Source organism: Dermochelys coriacea, chromosome 4 (genome assembly GCF_009764565.3).
Source record: "Dermochelys coriacea isolate rDerCor1 chromosome 4, rDerCor1.pri.v4, whole genome shotgun sequence".
Classification (NCBI taxonomy): domain Eukaryota; kingdom Metazoa; phylum Chordata; order Testudines; family Dermochelyidae; genus Dermochelys; species Dermochelys coriacea.
Window position 1 is genome coordinate 31280499 of NC_050071.1, and position 15236 is coordinate 31295734.

A 15236-nucleotide genomic window follows, 5' to 3' on the forward strand; every position below is an offset into this window, starting at 1 on the left:
GAATAGCACTTCAGTGTTTGTTTGCATCCTGCTACTGTTTTCATGCTGTCCTATTCTTTGGCCCGGCTGCTCTGCTCCTCAATGATAGGAGAAAAGAGACACAGGAATGGCGGAGGCAGTGGTTTCAGACAGAATTTTCCAGGACATATTTCACATTTAAACTAGTAACTTTTCCAATGTTGCCACTAGACACAGAAGACAAACATTTTTTCCACTTTTTTTTTTTAAAAAAAAAATACTTTAAAGAATAAATGGACACAAATCAGATGTCCAGAATTATAACATTCAAAAACCAGTCGGAGAACACTTCAATCTCCCTGGTCACTTGATTACAGACCTAAAAGTGGCAATTCTTCAACAAAAAAACTTCAGAAACAGACTCCAATGAGAAACTGCTGAATTGGAATTAATTTGCAAACTGGACACCATTAACTTAGGCTTGAATAAAGACTGGGAGTGGATAGGTCATTACACAAAGTAAAACTATTTCCCCGTGCTGCTTTTTCCCCCTTCTTGTCAACTGTTGGAAATGGGCCATCCTGATTATCGCTCAAAAGATTTTTTTTTCTCCTGCTGATAATAGCTCACCTTAACTGATTACTCTTGTTATAGTGAGTACAGCAACACCCATTTTTTCATTGTGTGTGTGTGTGTGTGTGTGTGTGTATGTGTATATATATATATATATATATATATATATATATATAAAAACTTCCTACTGTATTTTCCACTGCATGCACCTGATGAAGTGGGTTTTAGCCCATGAAAGCTTATGCTCAAATTTGTTAGTCTCTAAGATGCCACAAGTACTCGTTCTTTTTGCTGATACCGACCAACATGGCTACCACTCTGAAACCTGTTCCTATTTCAGTGACTCCTCTCTGTCCTTCAGAACCAGTATAGCTGTAATCAATTCTAAACACACTCCCAAACAGAGTGATGGGAAGGGAAAAAAGGGCACTTTAAATTTTTGGATAAAGGCTACCAACTACTTAGCAATCAAAGGTCAAGTAGCACTGAGCCAAGCACCTGAAGTAGAGTCTAATAAAAGAAATTGTGCAGTAATAGATGAAATACTGAACTAACACATGTCAGCCTGACCACATTTGTTTGTATGTGTATTCCTTTTCCCCATCACTTTATTTGTCTCTTTAGGTTGTAGGCAGGAAATTTGTCTTCCTGGATATCTATAAAGTGCATAGCAGAACTGGGTACTGCTATCATACAGATAATAAATTATTAAAATGATATTTCCAATGTCTTGTCCTTGAAGTGAAAACATAGTTCAGGTCCTTACACTGTCAGCAAGTGCCATTTGTGATATGAATACCTCTATAATTGAAAATAGTCGCAGATCACCAATTCCTTTCATATGGGCCATCAAACCGCTTACAGCTGATAACAACTTCCAAATTCTGCTGACCTGGAGACCTAGCAGTGAAAGGCTATAGAGCCCATTGCCAATTTCTGGAGCCATCTTTTTCTATTTATTTTATGCTGCTATAGAATTTGCTTCCTGTAAGGTCTAGGGCTAAGGTGCCACTGTGTGAAAGAGTGAAAAGACTGGGGCTGCTTATCTTAGAAAGGATACAAATAAGACGGGGATACAAGTATATAAAGTAATGAATGCTCTAGAGAAGAAAGATTGGGAACTTCTGTTCTGCCTGTTCATAATACAAGGACAAGGGATCATTCAATTAAATTGAATGTTGGGAATTCAAAATTGATAAAAGGAAATTCTGTTTCACAAAATGTGCAATTGAGCCATGGAACTCATTGCCACATGAAGGCCAAAAATTTAAACAGGATTCAAAAAAAGATTAGATATTTATATGGATAATGAGAATATCCAGAATTACAATTAATGGCAATACAATTTTTTGAAAGGGCTATTAAACCTCATGCTTAGATCTCAAACCAATCCCTAACTACCAGAGACCAAGATGAAAACTAATGTAGGAGGACAGATTATTTCACATCACCCTACTGCACAGCTCTTAGGCCCTCCCCTGAAACGTATGATTCCGACCACTGCTGGAAACAGGATACTGAACTGGTTGGATTTAAGCCAGTCTGGCAATTCCTACAACGGCACAGAATGCAAAGGGAGCTCTAAACCTGAGGTTATTAATACCTGAATGAAGAAAAAGGTGGGAGGGTTTTAGAGCATATTATGCTCTATCTCCTTCCTGTTTGGCCATTGAGAGCATTCTCTCCATATTGGTGGCTACTGGAGTTTGATCATTTGCTGTTGCATGTTTCATTGCTCACCATTACCCATAAATCTCCAGTTTTGTCTTATTATTCATATGGTGCTGATAAATTGTTTCTGTTTCATGAAAGGAAGCATGACATTTCTGTGCAACTCTAGTGTGATAAGCCGCCTAACTGACTCTGGTATGGTTGTTATCACAGTATTTGTGGGTATAACATCTGCTTTATTGGCTGTGGCCTATTTTCTCTATAGTGATTTTCATTTTTCATTAAATAAAAGACCTGATTCAAAACAAGATAGTTTTTCTTTCTTTATCCTTTCTGTGGTCAGATATGTTAAAACTAGAGGATACAACCTCAGATCCAACTCCCCCCATCCCCTGAACTCTGGAGAAGTTTGAACTCAGATCCAGTTCCAGATGTCATAGCTAGCCGAGCTAAGTCACTATCTCAGATCCCAACACCCTGAGCTTTGAGGAAGTTCAGATCCAAATCGAGATATGAATGTTTTAGCCAATGCCCATTTTTAATTAAAACAAAGCAAAGATCTTGAGAGGGAGAAAAGTCATTTAAATACACAGTATATTTTAGATTTTAATGATGTTGTTGTTCTCTATCATATTAAACTAAAATGGCTTTCACTCTCTCTCAGATGCTTTTCAAGGGGAAAATAACTAAGAACTGTTTTACTTGTATTTCCTTATCTGCTCTATAACTGCCCTGGAGGGATATGGTAACACCCAAGAATCACCTAATTACCTGTTGTTCAAGCTGTCTGTCCTATTTGAGCTAAAAATCTCAATAACATTCTCCCCTGGTAATAGTCACCTCTTGCTAAATTCCCCCCTCTGTCCTTTTGTTAACTACAATTAAACTCCCTCACCTCTGTCATTTTTCTCAGTTCAATGAGCTTCCTATTAGTTTAATATTTTCACACTTGCTCTTGAAAATCTTGAATTCACCAGTCTCCTTATATGCCCTCCTATGTTTTCTATACAAGAGCTTGAGCTGCTCCTAGGCAGGCTTTCATGTACCTGCTGGAAATGGACACATTTTCTTTAGGCAGTGTTGTTTCTTGTAAACAATCTATTAGAACAAATTATTAAACAAAAGCTCCCATTGAAACTAAAGGTAAAGCTTTCAATGGAAGTAAAATTGGGTCCAAAGTTTGTTCTTTCCTGCCATAAAAATCATAAACAAAAACAATCCCCCACTAAAAATCATTGTTACCAACAATAGAGAGGGATTGGAGGGGTTGTTCTGACAGACTAACCACCTTTGCTTTAAAAAAATTCATATATATACCCACAACTTATGCTAAATATAATTTTCACTTTGGCTTGTGAGTATGAGTGAGATTAATATTAATTTAGAAAACAGCCATGCTGGAGGAAGTGAGTAGTCTCCTTGGCTAACTATGGTTTCATTCTATAAGAGTGTGATACTACAAGCACACAGCTTAGACATGTTTCAAAGTAGCAGCCGAGTTAGTCTGTATTCGCAAAAAGAAAAGGAGTACTTGTGGCACCTTAGAGATTAACAAATTTATTTGAGCATAAGCTTTCGTGAGCTACAGCTCACTTCATCGGATGCATTTGCTGGAAAATACAGAGGGGAGATTGATATATACACACACAGAGAACATGAAACAATGGGTTTTATCATACACACTGTAAGAGTGATGAGTTAAGATAAGCCATCACCAGTAGCGGGGGGGGGAGGAGGAAAACCTTTCATGGTGACAAGCAAGGTAGGCTATTTCCAGCAGTTAACAAGAATATCTGAGAAACAGTGGGGGGCGGGGTGGGGGGGAGAAATAACATGGGGAAATAGTTTTACTTTGTGTAATGACTCATCCATTCCCAGTCTCTATTCAAGCCTAAGTTAATTGTATCCAGTTTACAAATTAATTCCAATTCAGCAGTCTCTCATTGGAGTCTGTTTTTGAAGCTTTTTTGTTGAAGGATAGCCACTCTTAGGTCTGTAATCGAGTGACCAGGGAGATTGAAGTGTTCTCCAACTGGTTTTTGAATGTTATAATTCTTGACGTCTGATTTGTGTCCATTCATTCTTTTGCGTAGAGACTGTCCAGTTTGGCCAATGTACATGGCAGAGGGGCATTGCTGGCACATGATGGCATATATCACATTGGTAGAAGCGCAGGTGAATGAGCCTCTGATAGTGTGGCTGATGTGATTAGGTCCTATGATGGTGTCCCCTGAATAGATATGTGGACAGAGTTGGCAATGGGCTTCGTTGCAAAGATAGGTTCCTGGGTTGGTGGTTCTGTTGTGTGGTGTGTGGTTGCTGGTGAGTATTTGCTTCAGGTTGGGGGGCTGTCCGTAAGCAAGGACTGGCCTGTCTCCCAAGATCTGTGAGAGTGATGGGTCATCCTTCAGGATAGGTTGTAGATCCTTGATGATGCGTTGGAGTGGTTTTAGTTGGGGGCTGAAGGTGATGGCTAGTGGCGTTCTGTTGTTTTCTTTGTTGGGCCTGTCCTGTAGTAGGTGACTTCTGGGTACTCTTCTGGCTCTGTCAATCTGTTTCTTCACTTCAGCAGGTGGGTATTGTAGTTGTAGGAATGCATGATAGAGATCTTGTAGGTGTTTGTCTCTGTCTGAGGGGTTGGAGCAAATGCGGTTATAGCGTAGACCTTGGTGTAGACAATGGAGTGTGTGGTATGATCTGGATGAAAGCTAGAGGCATGTAGGTAGGAATAGCGGTCAGTAGGTTTCCGATATAGGGTGGTGTTTATGTGACCATCATTATTAGCACCGTAGTGTCCAGGAAGTGGATCTCTTGTGTGGACTGGTCCAGGCTGAGGTTGATGGTGGGATGGAAATTGTTGAAATCATGGTGGAATTCCTCAAGGGCTTCTTTTCCATGGGTCCAGATGATGAAGATGTCAATGTAGCACAATTAGAGTAGGGGCATTAGGAGACGAGGAAGCATTGTTCTAAGTCAGCCATAAAAATGTTGGCATACTGTGGGGTCATGCGGGTACCCATGGCAGTGCCACTGATTTGAAGGTATACAGTGTCCCCAAATGTGAAATAGTTATGGGTGAGGACAAAGTCACAAAGTTCAGCCACCAGGTTAGCCGTGACATTATCGGGGATACTGTTCCTGACGGCTTGTAGCCCATCTTTGTGTGGAATGTTGGTGTAGAGGGCTTCTACATCCATAGTGGCTAGGGTGGTGTTTTTAGGAAGATCACCAATGGACTGTAGTTTCCTCAGGAAGTCAGTGGTGTCTCGAAGATAGCTGGGAGTGCTGGTAACGAAGGGCCTGAGGAGGGAGTCTACATAGCCAGACAATCCTGCTGTCAGGATGCCAATGCCTGAGATGATGGGGCGTCCAGGATTTCCAGGTTTATGGATCTTGGGTAGCAGATAGAATACCCCAGGTCGGGGTTCTAGGGGTGTGTCTGTGCAGATTTGTTCTTGTGCTTTTTCAGGGAGTTTCTTGAGCAAATGGTGTAGTTTCTTTTGGTAACTCTCAGTGGGATCAGAGGGTAATGGCTTGTTGGAAGTGGTGTTGGAGAGCTGCCTAGTAGCCTCTTGTTCATACTCTGTCCTAGTCATGATGACGACAGCACCTCCTTTGTCAGCCTTTTTGATCATGATGTCAGAGTTGTTTCTGAGGCTGTGGATGGTATTGTGTTCTGCACGGCTGAGGTTATGGGGCAAGTGATGCTGCTTTTCCACAATTTCAGCTCGTGCACGTCGGCGGAAGCACTCTATGTAGAAGTCCAGTCTGCTGTTTCGACCTTCAGGAGGAGTCCACCCAGAATCCTTCTTTTTGTAGTGATGGTAGGAAGGTCTGTGTGGGTTAATATGTTGGTCACAGGTGTGTTGGTCTTACTTTCAGAGGAGCTCATGGCACATAATTCTGCACTCTGCTGCACGAGTTTGACACTGAGGTAACTCCATTGACTACAACAGTTACAACTCTATAAAAATTGTGTGAATAAGTGGTGGATCAGTCCCAAAGTCTGGACATACCAGAACTTGGGAGAGTTTGCCTATGTTTTGGATTTTGTTTTGACACATTATTAGAAACCGGAGACAAAAACAATGTTTAGTTCCACCTGGAGCTGGTGTATGCAAAAAGAAAGTTTGAAATAGAATTGGTCTGTTATAGAATGGAATATTGATGCTATGTCATAATGAGGTAATGCTTACTGCATGAAGCTAAATTAGTTTAAGCAGAATACAAACAGGTTTAATTTTGTCTATATTTGTCTATACCCCTTCTGGCGAACACACACAAGTGCTTCATTCAAATAAAAGCGGTGTGTCAATCTCTCTCCACAATGCATATGAGTCTGCTGGTTGATGTTAAATTGAAGAGGTGATGGCTTTAAGCCATGATAGCTGTCTGTTTCTCATGGCAAATTATGGAGAAAGTCATGGAGAAGTCAGTGACAATGTCATAGTTCATGGAAATAATGGCAACATTCTGACAAGTCAGACATGTATTATAATACCTGAACTGCCTTTGCAGAACCAGAGTGCTATACTTTCCCCTTACATAGGAGCGTGGCTATCATTTCTTGCCCTATATTTGACTGAGTTGCTGGGAAACTTCCATGTGAGTACACCAACTGGGTCCCTTATTTTCCTGCAACATTGTTACCAATCCCCTGCTCTCTAAAAACCTCCTGCATATTATTCCAAGATTACAGGGTGGTGTAGAGACATGAATCCAGGAGCAATCAAGACAGAAGCTAGGATGGGCATAGTGCAAAGAGTAGGAGAGAACAGAGGAGGAGATGAGGACGAAGATAAAGGCAGTAGCCGAGTTATGGAGAGCTTTGAAGTTGAGGAGAAAGAGCCTGAATTTTAAAGAAGGTTCCAAGTACAGATTCAGAAAAGTAGGAGACATGGTGAAAGTGGCACTAAAGGAAGATCTTGGATGTAGTTTTGAACTACAGGTTACATTCTTAACACTGTGAATACAGTTGCTTACCTGCTCATTTCCCCTGGGCACCTGCTTCCTCACCCACACATCCAACAGTAAAAATCTCCAGATATCAATCATGGGCAGACTTTTATATAATCTAAATAATGCAATTCATGACTGACAAAACAAATCAATCCAAACACACTAAGTTTCTCTCAAAGACAAAATACTACTTACATCCAGTGTACATCAAGGAGAAGAGAGGCCAGATCTGACCTAAATCTATCCATGTGACATTTGCACTGGTTACATCATGGGGCACTGATAACATGAGTTCTGTAAAATGTTCTTTAGAAGATCTGGAATTGTCAGTGATTGTGTAGTTCTTCGATGATGATTAACATCAAAATGAACTGAACTGAAGGTGATATATGCCATTAACTTTTACTGCAGCAAGCTGTTGAGGATAGGTATCATTAGGCCTCTTCAGCAGGGACAGAGCTTCTCATGGAACCACCATTAGCAGCCCACTTCATCCTCTGGGAGCAGATATTCTGGCAGCCTGCTCCACCTTTCTTTCATTAACTGCTTGCTCCCTGCTCAGACAGCAGAGATCCTTGCAAGATTCTAGGAGGTTCATGAAAAATGTAGTTCTCAGAAAGTCTGGAAGGTTCCATGAGATTCTACAAAGGTCCAGAACATTTTAGGAGGTTAGTGAAAAATGAATCCACATACGGAATACCTGAAACATTTTACTTCAAACATTCTATTTTCCCTTTTGTCACTAACAATGACAGCACCCCAAGCCCGGCACCGCCTAAGCCTGGAACCCCCTAACTCAGGCCTTGAGCATGGGTATGTCACCGTCAGCTGCAGTGTAGATATACCCACTGAATAAAAGAGAAAGATAAATGGGAGTGTGAGAATGTAAAGGCCTGCTGATTTGTATTTGCTAATTTTCTAGATTCTAGGGAATAAAATGATTAGGTGACATAAGTGCTGGAACTCGGGGTGCTGCCACACCCACTGGTTTAAAGTGGTTTCCATCATATACAGGATTTACAGTTTGGTTCAATGGCTTTCAGCACCCCCATCATACAAATTATTCCAGCACCCCTGTTAAGTGAGATAGAATATGAGTATTTTCTGGTTAATTTACTCCTCTCCCCCCTCCTCCGCAACTCTTTATTATTCTAAATAACACATTAATGGACTCATGAACATAACAATGATCATAGACTGAATAAGGGTATAAATATAATGAACAAAATTCTGTTTTGACATAAATCATGTGCAACTTCACTGGAGTCAAAGGGGTTTGCACTGAAATTTAAGAAGGGCAGAATTTGATCTTGCATTCTGTATACAGTTAAAATAAGCCATGTTTTACATTAACATAGGGTACAGTGTGACAAAGAATTCACTTCATATAACTCATTATCTCCTCCTACATAAGTAACAAACAGATTCACTAGGACCCACCTGGAGCACCCTCCTGCAGCAGTCCACAGCATAACAAGCATGTCTGCCTCAGTTTCCTTTTTCAGGTAACCCCAGGATTCTACACAGACTCTCTTGCTTGACTAATACCCCACCTGGGAGCCACTTTACTACAAAACATATGCAAATCAACCCATAACAAGAGTCCCAAAAGATAGTCCCTGTTACCTCCAGGGCACGTAGTCCTTAAAACCCCACTCTTCCCAGTGGGAAACACCCCATCCTCTCTGCTGGGAGTGCACTCCCACCGGCTTCCCCCACCTCTAGTCTCCTTGTCCATCCCCTTCCATCCTTTTGCCAGGACAGCCACCCCAGACTTTGCAGCTGCAGTGAAATTCTGCTCTTCACAGCCTCTCTGCTGAGAGATCATCTTTACAGGGGGAACATCCCTTGCGCCCCGTGGCCCTGGTACTGTTCCTCATGATTCAGCTCCTCACCTCTAGAGATATCTATGGGTAAGACCCTTATTTGCTCCCAGGCCTTCAGCCCTCTCCAAACCTGGAGTCCAGTTCTCCAGCTCAGAGCCAGCAGGTAACGCCTTCTGCTGCTGTTGCCACTGCCACTTTCACCCCTGGCTCTTCATTTCTTGTTGCTTTTCTTCCTTTCATCCTTCCCCCCAGGAAATGCTTTCTGCCTCCTTCCAGAACTTCCTCCTGGTCTCAGGCAGCTTGTACTTGCCCTGACTGAACCAGTCTGCTTTGACTCACTAGACTCCCTTTGCCTAGGTCTCTCCGTGATCCTTTAACTTCATCCTCTTAACTGGAGACATAGGAACAGCTCTCCTGGGCACTGAATCTAATTCATTTACTGGTGCCAATCTCCCTGTGACAGCATCCCTTCAATGAATTTGAGCCTGGTTTGCTCACTGATGCTTTGGAAGTGCCCTGGGAACTTTGGGCTATGACTCGCAATTTGGATCTCTGTCAAACTGCTTTGACATCCTTCACAAACTTTGCCATTCATAAAATGATAGAAATGAGAAGGACACTGAGGGCTGGATCAGAGATTTACAAATAATATTATCTAGTACTTATAGAACACCTTTCATCAGTAAATCTCAAAGGAGGGCAGTATCATTACCGCCATTTTACTGATGGGAAAACTGAGCCACAAAAAGACTTTCCCAAGTTCAGCCAGCAGCAGAGCTGAGACTAGAAGACAGGCATCTCACATCCCTGTTTAGTGCACCATTTACTAGGTCACACTTATTCACCTACTATGTACCTGTGATTACTTCAATTGTATAGGCAAATGTCATAATCAGATCTGCAAATGGTCAGTAATGCTTCTAATTGATCTTCTGAGTATGCAGTTATCCAGTTTGCACATATAACTTATGGTAGCAGCTTGTCCAAACTATGCAAACACACTCAGAATTCAGCACACTGTTTTAAAATGCTACCCTAAAATTACTTGCCCAAGGCCACAATTATTAAATCTCAGTGCCACAATAAGCTGCAGAACTTTCTAGTTTCCAGTCCTGTGCTCTGGCTGTGAGACCACATTTTTTTCTGAAAAGTCACATTGTCCAATTCATTATGTCCCAAAATGAGCAGAAGATGTTCCTAACCACTACAGCAGTGTATGCATAGATACTGCTTTTTCTGTAGGATTCACAAAAAGCCATATATTTAATCATTTGCATGTCTCACAACTGCAAGGGTCAACTGATGAGAAGAAAAAGATGGATCAAAAGATAGGTCTAAAGAAAGGCAGAACAAACAACTTTTGAGCTAAGTAAATTTCAAGACCTAGTAAAGTTGTGTCCTTTTTTTAAAAATATATGCCCTGTTTGAAAAATATTCATGACAATTTTTTTATAAGTTCAGGCTAGAACTTTAAGCCCAAACTGTAAAAGTTTAATGAGGAGGGATTGTTTTCTTTAAAAATAACTTTTCCGAGACCTCCAGCATTCCTGCTGAGTTTAACATGCTCTTTAACTCTGCAAGCACTGCTGCCATCAGACAAAAGAAACAAGCAGGTCTGGCATCCTTCACAACGATTACTGATATACTGTACAGAGGTCACTTTTCCCACAAATATGTGGCATATGTTTTAGTCTCTGGTTTTTCAGGAATCAGCATTTGGAAGCTAGGAATGAATACAAATACATTGCATCGTGATTTCAATTTTCATTTTCAAGTCTAGGAACTGGCTACCAGTTGTGACTTTGTTTTGTTTTTCCTTCCTATCTAGTTAGGTTTTCAAAAGGTCAACCATCACCATGGTATCTGAGCATTTTAATTGAAGCATTTTCCCCATTTTATAAGCGGAGATAAGTCGAGACATATGGGTCAGATTTTCTGATTGTGTAAATCCATTGAAGTCAATGGAACTACTCCAGGAGAGAATTTTGGCTCTATGTGCCTCCTATTAGGCTGCTAAGAGAAGTCAGAAGATTTGCATTGTAAAGCAAGCTGCACTTGACAGCTGCATGTGTAATGGACAGCAGTAGATCTGAAAGCCAAAAGATAGCTGCTATCAATATGTGACAGGGGCACTGGGTCAGCCAGGAGGCCCGCAGTCAAGGTAGTTTAGAACAGCAGAACTGAGCAGAGGATACTGTTGTTAGTGTGGGTTACATTTTGTGGAGAAAGAAAGTGCTGCTGTTTCATCAGAAGTGATGATCCTGGCTTTATCAAGTCTGTGAGGAACTTGATTATAACAGACTGTTGTTACAGCAGTAAATTATCTTTGACACACACACAAATAATAAAAAAAAAGAGCAAAAGCAGTTAACCACACCTATAAGAGGAAGAATTTTAAGAATGCACCCATTTAGTGCAACTAGCTTTGGGAGTAGGTCATATCTGCCTTGTCTTTTGCTTTTATTTTGCCCTAACTGTGTAGACAGAAATAAATCCAAATTCGTTATACAGAACCTGCTGTTTTCTTTGTAAACTTCAAGTTATCCATGTTTGCAATGGCTTGCTAGTGTGGGGAAAAAGAGGGGGGGTGTTCTGCTTTTTTTAAATCAACAAATGTCATAGTGGAAGTAAGGGGTGGGAGAGTTGGCAAGAAAGGCCAGGCTTGTTTCCAAGCTGGGTGCAAGCCAGAGAAGATTTCAGGCCGACAAGAACCACCTGTTACAACAGAGAAGGATGTAGAAGGAGGTGGGGAGAGATTTCAAAGATGAAATGAAAGAGGTGACCTTAAGGATCACTTTACCAAACACAATGCAAAAGACCAAAGAACAATGCAGATAGAAATGCCTGAAGAAGAGCTCTATGTAAGCTCAAAAGCTTGTCTCTCTCACTAACAGAAGTTGGTCCAACAAAAGATATTACCTCACCCATCTTGCCTCCCTAATTTAAACATGTAAATGTTGTATCTTCATTAGGCGAACTGAGGAGATACAAAAGATATAGGTCTAGAACCCAGCTGGTATAAAATCAGCTTAGCTCCATTGAATTCAATGCAGTGACACCAGTGTTCACCAGCTAGCCTGTAGCCTGTCAGATAGTTCTCTTCTTTATATCATTTACCTCAAAGATAACAGGAAGGGGGAAATCTTTGTTTTATTAAATGTGTAGAATTTAAACAGCTTGAAATACTGGTGAAAGCCTCGTAGATGCTAGGCAACTGCAGCCTGCAGTGAAAGGACAAAAACTGCTGGCAAACAAAATAAAAAACTTCTTATCTTCAGATAAACTAGTCTGCAGAGAGCCTCATTCTGATATCACAAACATCAGTTTAAACTGTGTGAAACTCGACTGAAGTTAATTATCTCACACCACTATAAAATCAGTGTGAGAGGAGAATTGGGTCCAGGCTTTGAAAACAAAAAGATCTCACTGTCCAGAAAATTTTCTTTTCATACCACACAGAACTAAGAATTCTAGCTTTTTCTTTTCCTTTTTTTTTTTTCTGGTTCTGGTTTTAAAAAAAAAAAAACTTTTAAAATGAGACTGACATGCTGTTCTGACATTGTTTAAACAAACCATTTCACTATGATTACTATCATCATCATACTGCTTGGAAGCCCCAGTCATAGACCAGGGTCCCATGGTGCTAGGTGCTGTACAAACACAGAACAAAAATGGTGATACATTGGACCACATCCCTCCTTGTTATTAAGAAGAAATCTTTCTTCATTATTCTTTTCTTTTTTCTTTTTTTTTTAAGTAAGGGAAACTTTTCACTACATAGATTTTTCACATTGCAGAAATGTTTTTAAAAATCCAGCGAAATACCAAGCAATGAGCTTGTGGCAAGGGCTGGCTTTCAATAGAACACAGTGAGGTAGCTGCTCTGCTACATATGAAACCCTGACCCAGAATCAAGTTGTCTATGAATGATTTAGCACCAGGTTCCCCATGAACATGTGGTGCACTATGGGTGAGAACACGCAATAAAATGGTTTGTGATGTAATAATTTATTGCCAAAATAACCTATAAATTGCTCTGCACTGAGAATACTGAGCCAGATCTTCTGTCCTGATAAATTTATTTTGTATTTTTCCATGTTCATAGCCTAGCAGGACAGATAAGGGCTTACTGTCTACCATAGCTGGCTCTAAGCCACCCCTTTCTGTTTTCACCAGTGTAGTAAGCACCTCTGGATATGAGAGTCTTGGCCAAGAATACTGCTTCACTCCAGCAATCCTTAGGGACCATGATTAGCCAGGATGGGTTAAAGCAACCCTGTCGCCCCAAGATAAAGTGTGCAAAGGTGGTTTTCCTTTCCTTTGAGTCCTGCACTGGATATTGAGTAGCCAACCTGAGGATCTAGACTTCTATTTGAAAGCTGGGCCTTTATAGTATGAACACTAAGGGCCTGACTGCAATCATCACGTACAAATATAAGTAACTACTCACATGGAGTCCAAGTTTTGTTTTGTGGCATGAGCTCAGTGGGATTGCTTATGTGAGTAAAGTTGCTTACACACATGTGTTTGCAGTTTTGAGCCCTGAAGTAATCAATGACTTACTATTTAAAGAAAATACTCAAGGGCCAAAATCCATTTTTGATTACTCATGTAGAAGCCCATTGATGTAAGTGGGATTGCACAAGTATAACCAAAAGCAGAATTTGGCTCCAAGACTCAAGCTGTCAGTGCACATGGAATCATTTCCTCTAGCAAAGAAAAATAAAGTTATTGTTTCAGAGTGCTATAGTAAGTCTCACTCACAAAACAACCAAAGTCACTTGTGTAACCCAGTTACACATTTTAGAGATGCGTGAAAGTGGCTGTTTATCTAGCCCATGTTGCTGGATGTCTAGTTTTCTCTGTTTTTTAATTATCTCCAGATCCATTGCTTCAGCACATGGACTGAAATGCTGAGAACACAGGATGTTTTGTTGAAGAGGCTAGGTACCATATTATCCATTATTATGGTCATAAAATGTTTAAGGAGAAAGTCAGAGGAAGAAGTTAAAGTTCCGTTTTGTGGAAGGTGACTGTCATGCTCTCTCTGCAGCTCACATGGCCAGAGTAAACATTAGGTGGGCATTGGATAGTGTGAGGGGAAAATGATGACTCAATGACTTTTAAAGGTTGAGAACCAACCACATCGACATTCATAAGGCACTTTGACGTCTGTTCTCATCTGGCAATATTTTGGGGGCTGTACAATGGACGAGCAGGACTAGGGCAGGGCTGCCCTAAAGACAAGGGCTTGGATAGTTCGCCTTGGGGTAGGTTTTTTTTTTTTGGTGGTGATGGTAGTGTTGTTTAACGTTTTGTTCACTCTGCTGCACTGCAGCTATACTATGGCAATGACTGTGGAGAAAGTCCTGTGTCAGCTCCCTTCTGGCACTCAAAAAGGGCACATCACTTGCCACAGAAGAATTTTCTTCTATTGGCATTCTAGATCAGGCTATATACTCATGCTTTAATTAGGATTATCCTACTTTTGCAACTCCTTGCCATCCTCATCTCATCTCGGCAAGAGATCCCTCCCCCAAATTTCCACATGCAATTCTCTTCCAGCACCTATTGGTCACAAGCATGGGCAGAGTGCTTGGTTTCAATAGATGGCAAAAGGTCCCATCACTTGGGACACAAGGGTGAGGACATGAAAAGTGTGGAGCATGAGCATGTACAAATGTGTCCTTGGTGCAGTTTGGAAGTGAATCAGCTGCAAATTGCATAGCAGGCTTGGGTTAAAGGGGGGAGGAGGAGGCTGGGAGAGAGGGGGACTCGTAGGGCAGGGGCCCAATAAAAAGGTCCAGAGGGCCATGAGTGCGGGGAAGGCAGGGAATACCCTCCCACAGATCCACTAAAGGAAAGCCAGAGAGGCAGACGGTAAGGCTGCCCTCACCTCCTGGAGTACACGCTGGTGAATATGAGGGATGTAATGTCCCATGCACCAACCAAGTGCCAGGAGATCCCCCCAGCGGTAGTCCAGGAGGTCTCTGATTCTGGTGGCTCCTGCCAGGGATGAACCTATGGTGCACTGAGGGGGACTCCACCACCTGCACACCAAGCTGAGGGTTGTGTGGCAGGGGCTCTATGAGGATATCTACCCCCTTGGTGACCACCATGGAGCTGGTTGCTGAGACCAGCTTCCAGGTCTGGAGGAGGTCCTGGTAGAAGACCAGCAGCTTGGAGAGGTCTCATGGAAAACCGTTTGGATGAAGAAAAAAAGAGCTGCTGGTTATATTGGAGCCCTTG